The sequence below is a fragment of the Dipodomys merriami genome, unplaced genomic scaffold (genome assembly GCF_024711535.1).
Source record: "Dipodomys merriami isolate MVZ:Mamm:240054 unplaced genomic scaffold, mDipMer1.0.p SCAF_10, whole genome shotgun sequence".
Taxonomy (NCBI): domain Eukaryota; kingdom Metazoa; phylum Chordata; class Mammalia; order Rodentia; family Heteromyidae; genus Dipodomys; species Dipodomys merriami.
This window is the reverse complement of record NW_027202271.1, coordinates 23,315,591-23,328,400: the sequence shown is the minus strand read 5'-3', so window position 1 is coordinate 23,328,400 and position 12,810 is coordinate 23,315,591. Positions and strand designations below refer to the sequence as shown.

Here is a 12,810-nt window from a genome sequence, read left to right as displayed (position 1 = left end):
AGAGAGAGAGAACGTGAATTCAGCATAATGAAGTAATACGATAATAATAACATATACAATATTATTATTATTGTATTGTAATCACTGTAATGAAAACAACTTGGACCATTTTCATGCTCATCAGTGATGAAGAAGGAAAGTGTAAAAGAGAGGATATAGAAATATGAGTATGTTCAAAGTGTACCATATGAATATATGGAATTACCACTTACTACAAAACTTCCTCATATCATCATCAACATCCTCATCATCATTATCATTGTTGTCAGTCATGAGCCCTGTCCTTGAAATCTTTTTACTTATGGCTGGAGCTGTACTATTTTGAGATCCACTTCCAACTTTCTGGTAGTTAATTGAAGATAAGAGTCTCACAGACTTTCCTGTCAGGGATAGCTTTGAACTGAGATCCTCAGATATCAAGATCTCAGCCTCCTGAATAGCTAGGATTACAGGTGTAAGCCACCAGCACCTGATAATGTCTGATAATTAAAAAAAAAAAAAACCTTAAAAGAAAGATGTTAAAATAAAGGCAGAAAAACATGAGGAGAATATCCTATGAAGATGGAGGGGCTTGGGAGAGGTTTTCCTTTCGTGAGCTAGAACAAGACAAGCTTTGATCTAGACAAATCTAAAAGAGATAAGGAAGGATTTTCCCTCCCCTAAAGTTGTCTAGAAAGGACAACCCCGCTAAGATCATGATTTCAGACTCTAAGACTCCACAACTCAAAAAGAATAACTGTCTGTTGTCTTTTTATCGCGTAGCTTGTGGTACTTCGTTATGACAGCCCTAGGAAATGTTTTGGTAAGAATTTATCAGCTACAGCATCAAGTCTGATATCCATTCATATTCTTCTCACACTAAACCAGTAAGAGAAGCATTATTATTTTTATAGCCTCCTTTTAGAGCTCACTTAACAGGGACTTATACCGGTTATGTGATTCACCTATAATTTACATTGCAAGCTAACTGAGCTGTTTTCCCATATCTGTGCACCTTCAAATTGAAAGCATTTCTGCTTTCTTTCTCTCCCATGTAGAGAATCTTAATTCTTGTGTATTTGTATGTGGAAAAAATTATATTAAGTGAAGTAAGCCAAGCCCAAAGAAACAGAGGTCCCATGGTTTCCCTTATTTGCAATATCTAGTATATGTCTGAGTCAAGCAGAAAAGGTCAGATAAGGTGATGTTAGGGAAATGAACCCTAAGATATGTATTCAAATGTTTTTTTTCATGTGATTGTTTCTAACATATTTATAAGATTATTTCTTTGTTGCTTTGTATGTCCCTCCCTCACAGTATAACCCCTGCTTTCACTGTATTTGATGTCGGTATAATTTGTGGAGGGGAAGGGGAAAAACAAGTCATTTAAATAAGGATGCAGGTGGACCCATTGCAACAATGAGAAGTACAGTTGTTATGTAGAAAACGAACTTTACAACTTTAGTGGGGGGCGGGGAGGATGGGGGGGTGGGGGAGGATGGGAAAGGATGGGAAGGGGAAACAAAGGAGGAGGCTACAATGCTTGTACTCATTATCTTGCCCATGTAATTGTAACCCCTCTGTACAGTATTTTCACAATAAAAAATAAATAAAAATTTAAAAAAGAATATTTATGGTTACTCCCATATTAATATCTATGGTTAAACTTGTTTACCAATTTATGAATGATGTCTTATAATGGGCTAAAGAGCAGAGGAGAACTCTGATACTAACTTTATTAATGTACTCTGGTTAAGAAACTGATAAATCAATATTCAAAAGCAACTAGCTATTAATATTGAAGATTAATTGAGGTTCTGAATAGGATCACCTAGTGCTAAAAGATGAGCTGAAATGTATGCCAAAAATGCAATAAGAAATCAGTGTCCAAACTTATAAAGAGAAACACGGTCTTAACCAGTAAAGCCTTAAACATTGCTTGTTTCAGTATTTTGTTATTTGCATTCCCCTCCCCAAATTAGAAAAATGTATATACAAGATGCAGGGCACTGAAATCAAATACAGTAAAAATAGGGCTTATACCATAGGGGAAGAACATACAAAGAAAGAAAAAAAATAGTATATTATAAGTACCAATGAGATGTACAAGACACTTGGTTGAAAACAAACTTTATAACTTCAGGGGATGAGGGGAAAGAGGAGTTGGGGAGGTGGGGAGGGAAGGAATGGTAGGGAAACAAAAAGGAGGAGGTAACAATGCTCTATAGGAAATGTACTCATTTCCTTACTCATGTAAAAGTAACCCCTCTGTGCAGTATCTTTTATGTATTAAAAATAATAAATAAAAAGAAACACCTTATAAGAAAATAATTCTTTTTGTTGTTTTTGTTTAATCATGTCAAAGAATTATCTTCAGATTGTGCTTCAAGTTTTAAATGGAAAATTCTTTATGTTCATTTGCAAACTCTGATTTCCATCATATTTTAAATTGGCTCAGCTAGTGAAACTTTAGCCATCCATTTTAATTATGAAATCTCAGCTCCTTTTGTAAACAGAACATAAACACACCTAAACAATTCACCTATAGATAGAGAATAGAGTTATGATGACAAGGGTGAATCAGAAAATATTCTGCAATTATACCTTAACTTCCATGCCTTATCAAGTGATATATAAAAATGTAAATATATTAAGGAATAAAAATACCACTTCCCTTTCAAAAACAATATGAACCAGGGCAAGTAAACTATTGACTCTTTTCCTTACTCAGTAAATAGTGACTGATTCTAGTCCAGGGCTCCCCAAAGCTGTGGTTACTTCCCCTCCCTGGATCTAGTATCTCATTTATAACAGTTACTCTTCTAGGTTCCTACCAGCTCCAAATTTCAATTGTAGAATCATCAATCATTTGTCTGACATTTAATTTCAGTTCAGGAAATATAAAAGCTGAAAACTACATATGCAGTGCCAAAAAAAGTCTGTGATGTTTACTTGTCTTTATGACTTCAACCTTGGATACTTGTCCAATAAAAATCACAGAAGCCAGACACTTTAGAAAGAACCAAAACTCTCCATTTTCATCTAATTTGTGATCTAGTGACTCGAGCAATGTATTATTTCTGTCAATGCCTCAATGCAGAATATCATTACTCTGTGAATGTAGATACATATGTATCTTTAGAAACATCTTTAGCTAGTGAAGCTACAATTTTCCTGAACAGGTCTTTAATTACACTGAAATTAAATAGGAATTATCACCTGAAATTTAACTGTATAACTTCATAGCTTGTCATAATACTATCTGAAATGTTTCAAGACCAGTTTGCCTAAGCCCAATTAAAAATTGTCTTTTACTATTTTTCAGTGAACTACACACACCTATTCATAAAACATAACAATTTAGAATGTGAAAAATAAGGCTTCTTGTTAGATAAAAACCAATGAAAGTTTTAGTGGCTAAAAATGCATTCTTAATTTCAAACATTCAGTGTTAAAGACTTACATTTTTTTTTCCTTGATAGCAAAGACCTGGCAGATTAAATAATGAAATGTAGTTATTATAAATAATTAGAGTTAGTATGACTTTCAGCTAGTAGGATTAAAAACCACAATAGTTTTTTAAGAGCATTAAAAAATTCTCTTTTCTAAATACAAGCACAGAATCTTTCATTAGCATTAACTCAGTACACTTCAAAAGTGCAATCTTTTTTTTAAATGAGACAACTTAATAGAGATTTTCCTTCTTCTAATAATTAGCTTAGAACATGAAATCAGATTACACTAAAAGAATACAAAAAAGTCACACGTCTACAATCTAAAATTTAGCTAATATGAGTATAGTTCATATCATTTTCAAGTTACCTGCAAGGAGAGAGAATCAAGTGAAGTTTGTGACTTTCCCAGGGCTCAGAGCTGAGAACAGAAGCAATTGATCATTAACTTTTAGCCAGAAGCAAACTTGCACACAGGTCTCCAGAGATACTCTGCTTTGCCCTTCCTTCTCACTTCTGTCAAGTAGGGAAAAGGTAGCCCTCTCTCTTCTCCAAGAACTTGCTTTGACATGCACAATTAGTTCAGACTTTTTGCAGTGTAGCGTAAACTTGGCTTAAATTATATCCTGGGTCAAAGAAGGTGACCGAGTCTGGCAGCCTGAATTACCAAATTTAATCTGTGGATTTTCCTTATCTGAATTTGATGTAGCCACATTTTTCAGGTGCATTTTCCATCATGTGATTTAATGCCATATCTAGAACACACTGGGAAAGTACTAGACAGTACACAGTAATATGTCAGCAAAATCTGAACAGAATCAGAAGTTACAAAACTCAGAAAGTTATGATGGATAATGAAGAGGTCCAAGGTCACATGTTAAGTCTCTTGGGGGCCAGTGTCTGATTTTGTTGCTTGATCATCTATGTGTTTATTACACCCCTTGTCTGGCCATTCAGTACATGCATGTCCTCTATCACAAAAGGTCTCCGAGCTAAGAGTATGAGAATGAATATGAAGGTGGATCCACAGCTCCACCTTAAATAGTTGAATAAACTATGAAACCACCTTGGGAGAAATAATGAGCTATCATCTACTGGAGGCTTCTCCTATTGTAGGTAGGCATTTGCCACTTATTACCTCATTCTCTAAACCATGTAAGATAGACATTAAGAGAAATATTTTAAGTATGAGGACACCAAGGGTTTAAGAGTTTCATTTAATTATATAAGGTCATACCAGTGGGGAACATCGGTTTCTTGATTCCAGCTCTGGTTGGTCAGGATCTAAGGCCCATATTCCTCACCATTAAATCACAGACTAACGTCTGCATGATTTGTGTGTCAGAGACATATGATTTCCTCAATGGGAGAGCTGCAATTAGTTATAACTGAGCATTAAGCAAGAGCCGGTTGTAAAATATGCTTCCCAAAGATTTTAACAAACTCCGCATCTTGGCTTAGGACAGGGAAGTAGTGGGCTTTTTGTTTGTTTGTTGTTTTGTTTATTTGAGTTGGGATCTCCTTTCATAGCCCAGTCTGGCTTCCAATTCATCATTATCTTGGTGCCTCATCTGCCAGACTGCTGAGACTACAGACATGTGCAACCACAATCAGCTAGCAAGCTCCACTTCTAAATGTTTACCATGATTATAATAAGCCAGTAATAACATACACTCTAGAAATCTGCTCTAATTTATTTAACCCAATAAAGGCAATGGCTCTGTATCTTCTATAAAAACCTAATATTTAAAGCTGAAATGAAATGAACACAGAGGGAGAATTTTACCTCAGATTAAATTAGACACTGAGTTTGAACACAGTGGGAGGAACTGTACTACGGATTTTAAAATTCTGTATCGTAAAACACCTGGCAATCAAGATGAGATGCCTTGTTCCTGAAAACTCTTCAAATCCATCTTCATCCCAATAAAACCTAGTGAGTGTCTGGTAGTCAGTGTCAAAGGACAGATTACAACAATTGAGCTTAATGGGCTTAATTGTTGTATTTTCGATTTTCCCATCAGGCAACATTTCACTCCATAAAACAGAGTAAGTGTTTGCATGGGTTGAGCTGAAAAGGTCGTCTTTATAGGCGGAGACCAGCTGAAGAAAGCAGACACATAGAACTAATAGTAATATATTTTTTAAATTGGTCATTTCAAAGTTACTGTCCTTGTAAAGTGGACAAGAACACCAGGAAGATAAGCAGGTGGCTAACCTGTTTAGTTTACTTTGCCTGCTTTATGTAAGGATTAAAATAAGAGGGAGTTTCATGAATACACCAAATGTAATGGACCTGCTTGGGAAATTTAGCTGTTATCTCTCTAATCTTGATTTATCAGTTCAGATAAACAGCTTAATTTCTTCTCTGTGACTTGAAACTACAGGGTCTCGAACCCCTGGGTATTACCCTGCAGGAGCATGAGTGATTCCATTTTGATTTTGAGCCTTATCTGTTGGGAACTGGTACAGAAGCTTAGCTTAAAGCAAGGTCTCCTGTGATCTTTTTTTTTTTTTTTTTGCACTCTCCAGAGTTCATCTCATTTGCCTCAGATTAGAATTATGTATGCAATACAAGTGATTATTCAATTAAAATAATTTTACTCTGTGCTCGTGGATATACCTCAAAGCAGCTTCCTTTTTTAATATCACATTTATTAGTAGTAACTTTTGTTTTTTTATTGTCAAGGTAATGTACAGAGGGGTTACAGTTACACAGGTAAAGTAATAAGTACATTTCTTGTTAAACTTGTCTGATTCCCTCACGATTTCTTTAAAACACAAAAAGATTTTTTTCTTAACAAAATGAACAGCAGGAAACAGAAATGTGTTGGGAAAGGCACTGAGATGTGGTGCACATAAATGCAAGAAGGAAGTGTGAGTGAATAAAAGAAAGTAAAGGCAATTAAAAAAATAGATTCTTTATTAGCTACTTTATATAATGAAAGCACAACAATAAGTCTCAGTTGTATGCATAAAAATGATTGTCAACATTAGTAAGTCAACAGGCCATTAATAGCACTATAAATGTTAACTCTAAGAAGATCTAACTTGAATAATTTGTATGTTTGCTTACTATTATTGTATGAAGTTCTGAAATTAGATAAGAGAAGAAATACAAATATGTAGCTATAGATACATAATAGGTAAAAATTATTTAATCAGAAAACAATTTTATGAAATCCTTAAAGATTAGAAATGCCAGATGAGGTTTCTGATATTTATTAGTTTCATATTCATTTTGCATTAGTTTGCCATGGAAATATTAAATCTTTAAAAATACCATTCCCTGGTTGAAATCATGAGACCATTAAGTTACAGGGCAGACTAGGAATGGTTAGAGCTCTAACTATAAATCATAGCCTTGCTTTCTAAATGTGAAATTTATTTTTCTTCCTATAAGGTTTATTCGTACTACTAGGTAAAGCATATATTTTCAACAGATCTATCAAAACCTCACATCTCTACCCAAAGAAACAGGTTATGGATTGATGTTTACTGAAAAAGAAAAAAAATCTAGTAAATAGAATTCACTTTAACCTACTACTATTGTAATCACAATACAATTGTCAACAATTCTACTCCTCCCTCCCCCCCAGAGTGGAAGCCTGAATCCTGGGTCTTATTCTTGCTAGATAAATGCTGTCACTGACCTATTCCCCAACTTTTTTGTAATTAATAAGAAATGGGGCTGGGAAAGTGGCTTAGTGGTAGAGTTCTTGCCTAGCATGCATGAAGCCTCAATACCACATTAAGCAGAAAAAGCCAGAAGTGAGCTGGGTGCCAGTGGCTCATGCCTGTAATCCTAGCTACTCAGGAGGCTGAGATCTAAGGATCAAGGCAAAGCCAGCCCGGACAGAAAAGTCGGTGAAACTCTTATCTCCAATAAACCATTAGAAAACGGGAAGTGGTGCTGTGGATCTAGCAATAGAGCACTTGCCTTGAGCTGAAGAGTGCAGGGACAGTAGTGCCTAGACCTGAGTTCAGAGTTCAAGCCCACGACTGACAAAACAAAACAAACAGAAGTGAAGCTGTGGCTCAAATGGCAGAGTGCTATCCTTATGCCAAAAAAGCTTAGGGACAATGCACAAGCCCTGAGTTCAAGCCCCAGGATTGGTAAAAAATAAAAAATAAATAAATGAATAAATATATACAAAAGAAAGAAATGCATCTTGGTTATGCAAAGAGAAATCATATTATTGAAGTTGAGCAAACAAGATCTTTAGGATGTGAGATAAACAGTTGTATTGGTTACATGTACCTTTGAGAAAAGCAAAGCCAAAAGCAAAACAGACCTGCTCGCCAGGCTCTGGGGAGAAAATGGCTGGAGGTGACTAACCTTCACCAAGGTTACACAGTCTCCAGAGAAAAATCCAGAACTATGATCATGCAAACAAAACTTTTTTAAAATTCCAGGTTCTAAAATGTTTAACTATTATGGTGATAGGAAGGAGGAATATAGATATGTTCGAAGGAAATTTTGATGAACCTCATGTGTATCTTTATAACATGTTAGTCTACATCTGAAACCCAACAATACATTCTCGTTTGTTTGTAATATGCTTCCAAGTTTCACACAGCATTTGCACACTTCCCTTGTGAGATTTTGATGACTTTTTGAATTCAGACTACCAAGGTAAAAGCTGAATGAATGTGTCAGTTGCGTCTGAACAAGTCTGAGAACTTCCAAAGGGGTGGGGGTGGGGAAACAAAAACAACTCAGGTGTATATTTTGGGTGAGAAATTACTATAAGTTCATCAGAAACTACAAAAACCAAAAGCCTCACAAACATAACAGGAATTTTCTATTTCATTGTTTTGTTTTGTTGGTTGTGGGGCTTGAACTCTGGGCTTGGGCGCTGTCCCTGTGTTCGTCAGTTCAAGGCAAGGCGAGCACTCTATCTCATGAGCCACAACACCACTTCCGTTTTCTAGTGGTTTATTGGAGATAAGAGTCTCATGGACTTTCCTGCCCAGGCTGGCTTTGAACAGTGATCCTCAGATCTCAGCTTCCTGAGTAGCTAAGATTACAGGTATGAGCCACAGGCACCAGGTGGCGGTGGTGGTTTTAGGTCGGTTGTGGGTCTTGAACTCTGGGCCTAGGCACTGTCCCTGAGTGCTTCAACTCAAGGCAAGCACTCTACCAGTTGAGCCACAGCTGCATTTATGACTACTATAGTCTTAATATGTATTGAGCAATAGTGACTGATTATATTGCCTGATTTTTAGAATTATAGCTCAGTGTTAACTTACAGCAGTAGAAAACACTCTTAAGTTTATTCTCTGAATTGCTTACCTTTCAGAGTTAGGATATAAAAAGGAATCCTTTTGTGCTTAATTTTGATACAAATTAAGGGACGTCTCCAGTCCAATTTGTATTATAAAACAATTCTTTAAAAATTTTAACACATGCCAAGAAAATATAATGGGGATATATACATCTATACATATATACTCTTATATGCATACATACATATATATGTATAAGTATATACAAGTATTCAATACTTGTATATATTTATAAGTAGATAGATGACAGACAGACAAATAGACAAATAGATATGCAAGTATTTAACAGTCAGTAACCACAGCTCACTCATAGAGTAGAATAATTGGAAGGATGACTTGAGTAGAGGGAACATTTAAAACCCTTTAAACCAGATGTGGTGGTTCAAGTCTGTATTCCCAACATTCAGGAGACTAAGATAGGAGAATCTCAAGTTCTAGACCAGTCTGGGCTGTACAACACCACCCAAGATACAAAATCAAACAAAAGCAAACTTTCCTTCCCTGACTATTACCCAGTTAATAGATCCTACCCCGTGTTTGATAAATAGAACAGAAACATGATCAGACAGAGTGCTCTTGGATTATTTCTCTAGCTCAGAAGCAGTGATTCCATTTAGCTCCCTGCCATCATTGAACTCAACTGTAATCTACTAAATACACCAAGATTCATCCAGTGACTCAACATCGAGTCTGTTGGCAATAATGTCTCTCTCCCTGCTTTCTAAAATCAATGTGAGCAATCCAAAATGGAGGTTCTCCTTCTAAAAGGACTCAAATCTCCTTCACTTCATTCCCACAGGTAGCATGTAACTTCAATGTAGTAGAACCCCAGTAGATATAATCTCAGCGTCTAACATCCTGCTCATATTCCACATGCACCACTCACTTAAACACAGACACCCACACACCCACACACACACACACACACACACACACACACACCAGAGTTTGGTATAATATGTTATAAAACATGATCCAAGATGTAGTTTCAGTCTATTACTATTATCAATACTTACATGGTTATTTTTATTTGCTATGGCTTTGGCTTTTTACTGACATTTATAAAATAAGAAGCCATTATTTATCCTGGTTCTTAAAACTACAAAGACATTAATCATTACAACATGAGTAAACAAAGTTGAAGAAAACTTTAAATCTACTGGCATCTTCTTTCCAAATAGGCTTATCGTGAGTAAACTTTACTCCTCAGTCATTTATAAGATGTTTTAATGAAGCTTTTTCCTGTTAAGGTTTTTTAGATAGTTATTATTTTATTTTTCAGGCAGCACAGGTGTCTGAATTCAAGGCCCCACATTTGATGAGAAAAGCACTCTATCATTAATTTGCCCTTGCAGCTCTTTTTCCCCCCATAGGTTGTTTTTCAGAGTCTTGCTTTATGCCTGGTCCAATTTTTGGATTGTGATCCTATTTTATACTTCCTGCAGGAGCTGGGAAAACAAGCTCAAGCCACCACTTCCACCAGTGAGATGGAGTCATGTAGACTGTTTTGCTCAAGCTGGCTTGAAATCAAAATCTTTCAGATCTCAATCTTGCACATAGCTGCACACCAGGCCTGTTTCCAGCTATTGGTCGAGAAAGTTGTGAACTTTTTTGCCCAGGTTATCCTGAAACCATAGACCTTCAGATCTTAGTCTCACCAGGGAGTTTCCACACCCAGTTTGTTGTTATTGCAAAGTATAAAACATTCACATGATGATGTTAGGAAATAACAACAAAGAAAGTCCTAAGGCATAGACAATTATCAGGTATCTTAACCATGCTCTAAGCTTGAAACAGTCCCATGGCTCCAGTGATTTTATTCCTTTCTGAAGTGTTCCTTGTATAGACAGTATATTCTTGATGACTTCCTTGCCAGGAGACTGAGGATATGAATCTCTTTTGCACAGGGACCCAATGACCCAATAACCAGCCTCAGTTTCCTTGGCTTTATTCCCCTGGGAAACTAGCTATTTTCTGGTACACTGAAGCATAACTCCTGGTTTGCAGTCTTTCTTCACTCTAGTTTAAAAGATGATTCTTCAAGTACTTGTTCTAGTGTGGAGGGCTTGCATTCAGACCTACACTCTTATTTCTTGCCTTGAGCAATTGACCTAATCTCCCTGTGACTCCGTGTTGCCATCTAACTGGTGGCTTTCCATCAGTTTAAATAGCACACTCACGGGTTAAAATAACACATCAACCTACTCTACATCTGATTGCTACATCTGTAAGGAAAATCCAAACCTAGTGAGTTAGGTGTGGGTCGTGGCTGTGCTCATTTTTCCAGGAATGCCTTGCTATAGAAGAGATGAATTCTGGTTTTGTCACTACCACACTGTGGTCTTCTCAAGGAAGGTTCTACTTTTACAATGGGAAAGACTGAGCTTTCAGAAAAACTCGTTACAGTCCCCATTTGACTCTATATACAAGCCACATTCTTCAGCTGGCATCTCTTCTAGCAATAAACTAGCTAAGTCCAAGAGGCTAATGAAATCTGATTTTCCCCCCTTGGGTTTAATTAACGAATTTAACCAACATTGAGTGGGTAGTCAGCCCACAAAAAGCCATTACAGTAGGAATGGTAGGATGTCAGGACACTTTCCCATGGTGGAAGGTAGATTCATATCTAGTTAACAAGCCAGATTTGTTGCAGTTAAGATTGATGTATGAAATAGTATTAGAGTTGTAAGAAATTTGAATAATTTAACTCATCTTTGCGCATCTTCACTTGTACTGTAATATTTCTCCCCTCCTTTCTTTTGTTTATTGCTGGATTAAAGTTAGGACAGAAACTGAACAATGACTGATACTCTGTGTGGGTTCTCTGGCCACTGGAAGATCCATAACATATCCATAACTAAGTGTCTTGAGAGAGGCCCTTCCTCATTTTCTGTACTGAGTAAGTACCCAGTACTATTAGCAGTACCCAGGCAACTGAGAAGCCTAAGTAGTGAAATGTTGAAGGGTCAGGCTGTAAAATGGAAAAAGAAGGAGTTGACTGCAGGTGCCACAACGACATCAGATGCATTTTAGAGGAAACAGAAATTCCATTCAACTAGAAGCCATCGAGTGTCACTGGTGTCCCTTTCCTACCCACGTACACAATAGACATTTGAGGATAGTGATTTAAATATCCAAATCTAAGAGGGAACATCTTTTTCGTTTCAGGTGATTACATTTTAACCTGTTTTGTTTAGATTTGTTTATTTTCCTTCTCATTAGTGAACACAAGGCATGTTGAAGGTCAAATGAGAGAGCAGGTAATGATGTTCAACAAGAAGTATACTCCTTACCTTAAGTATACAACCGTAACCCCTCTGTACATCATCACCTTGACAATAAAAATAAAATAAAATATAAGACAGACACAGACAGCCTCTTCTATAAGAACACCGCACAATCAAAACTGAAAAAGAAATCATGACTTTTCTGAGTGGGCCCAAAAAAAGCAAACAGATCTTACCACCCTGGCTAATTCCCATACCTAGTTCTTCCCCACTCTACTAGGAAAGTCTTGAGTAGACATTGTTGATCTACTGACGTTAGGAAGCATTTATAACACATTGGCTGATTTTATTTTTAGATTGTGGCACAGAACACATATTTTGTGATGAAGTTCTAAAGCTGATCAAATATGTGCAACCATCAGGCCTAAAGAAGACCCACACCCCTGCAGATACAGCAGAAGCAGCAAGTTCTACTTGTCCACCAGAGATACTCTTCTTTTAACACAATGTCTTTGAAAGCAACTATCAAATGAAGGTTTCCTCATTTGCAAAGTATTTCCTATACAGGGCCTTTTTTTCCCCAATCTTTTTGAGTGTGTGCTACTTTGCCTGGTACCAAGATATTTTAGGCATGAATGGTGACTTCGAAAGAAATGTAAAGACTCACAATAGAACAGTGCTAAAAAGGAAAGAGAAGTGGAATCCATGAAATGAATGATTCCAGGATAGGCTACACTTGCTTTATTTATGTATGTGTAGCCAAACAAGCAGACAAGGAAAGAGTTATATAAAAGTATGCTTAAAAAATGAAGGGATATAGCAAATTATACCATTGAAAGGACTTAGTTACATTAGATATGTGA

General features: G+C 36.5%; 1 protein-coding gene across 4 annotated transcripts in view; it reads right to left on the bottom strand.

Annotated features, from left to right (window-relative positions):
- The window catches only part of Slc16a7 (solute carrier family 16 member 7), a 144,716-nt gene that overhangs the window by 76,874 nt on the left and 55,032 nt on the right, over nt 1-12,810 (bottom strand). Inside the window, exon 3 of one of the 4 annotated variants that reach the window (XM_069987744.1) lies at nt 3,802-3,852. The exons of the other annotated variants lie outside the window; for them this stretch is intronic. The gene's annotated coding sequence lies outside the window, so the exon portion shown is untranslated. The remainder of the gene's footprint in view (nt 1-3,801; nt 3,853-12,810) is intronic. 4 annotated transcript variants of the gene reach the window in all.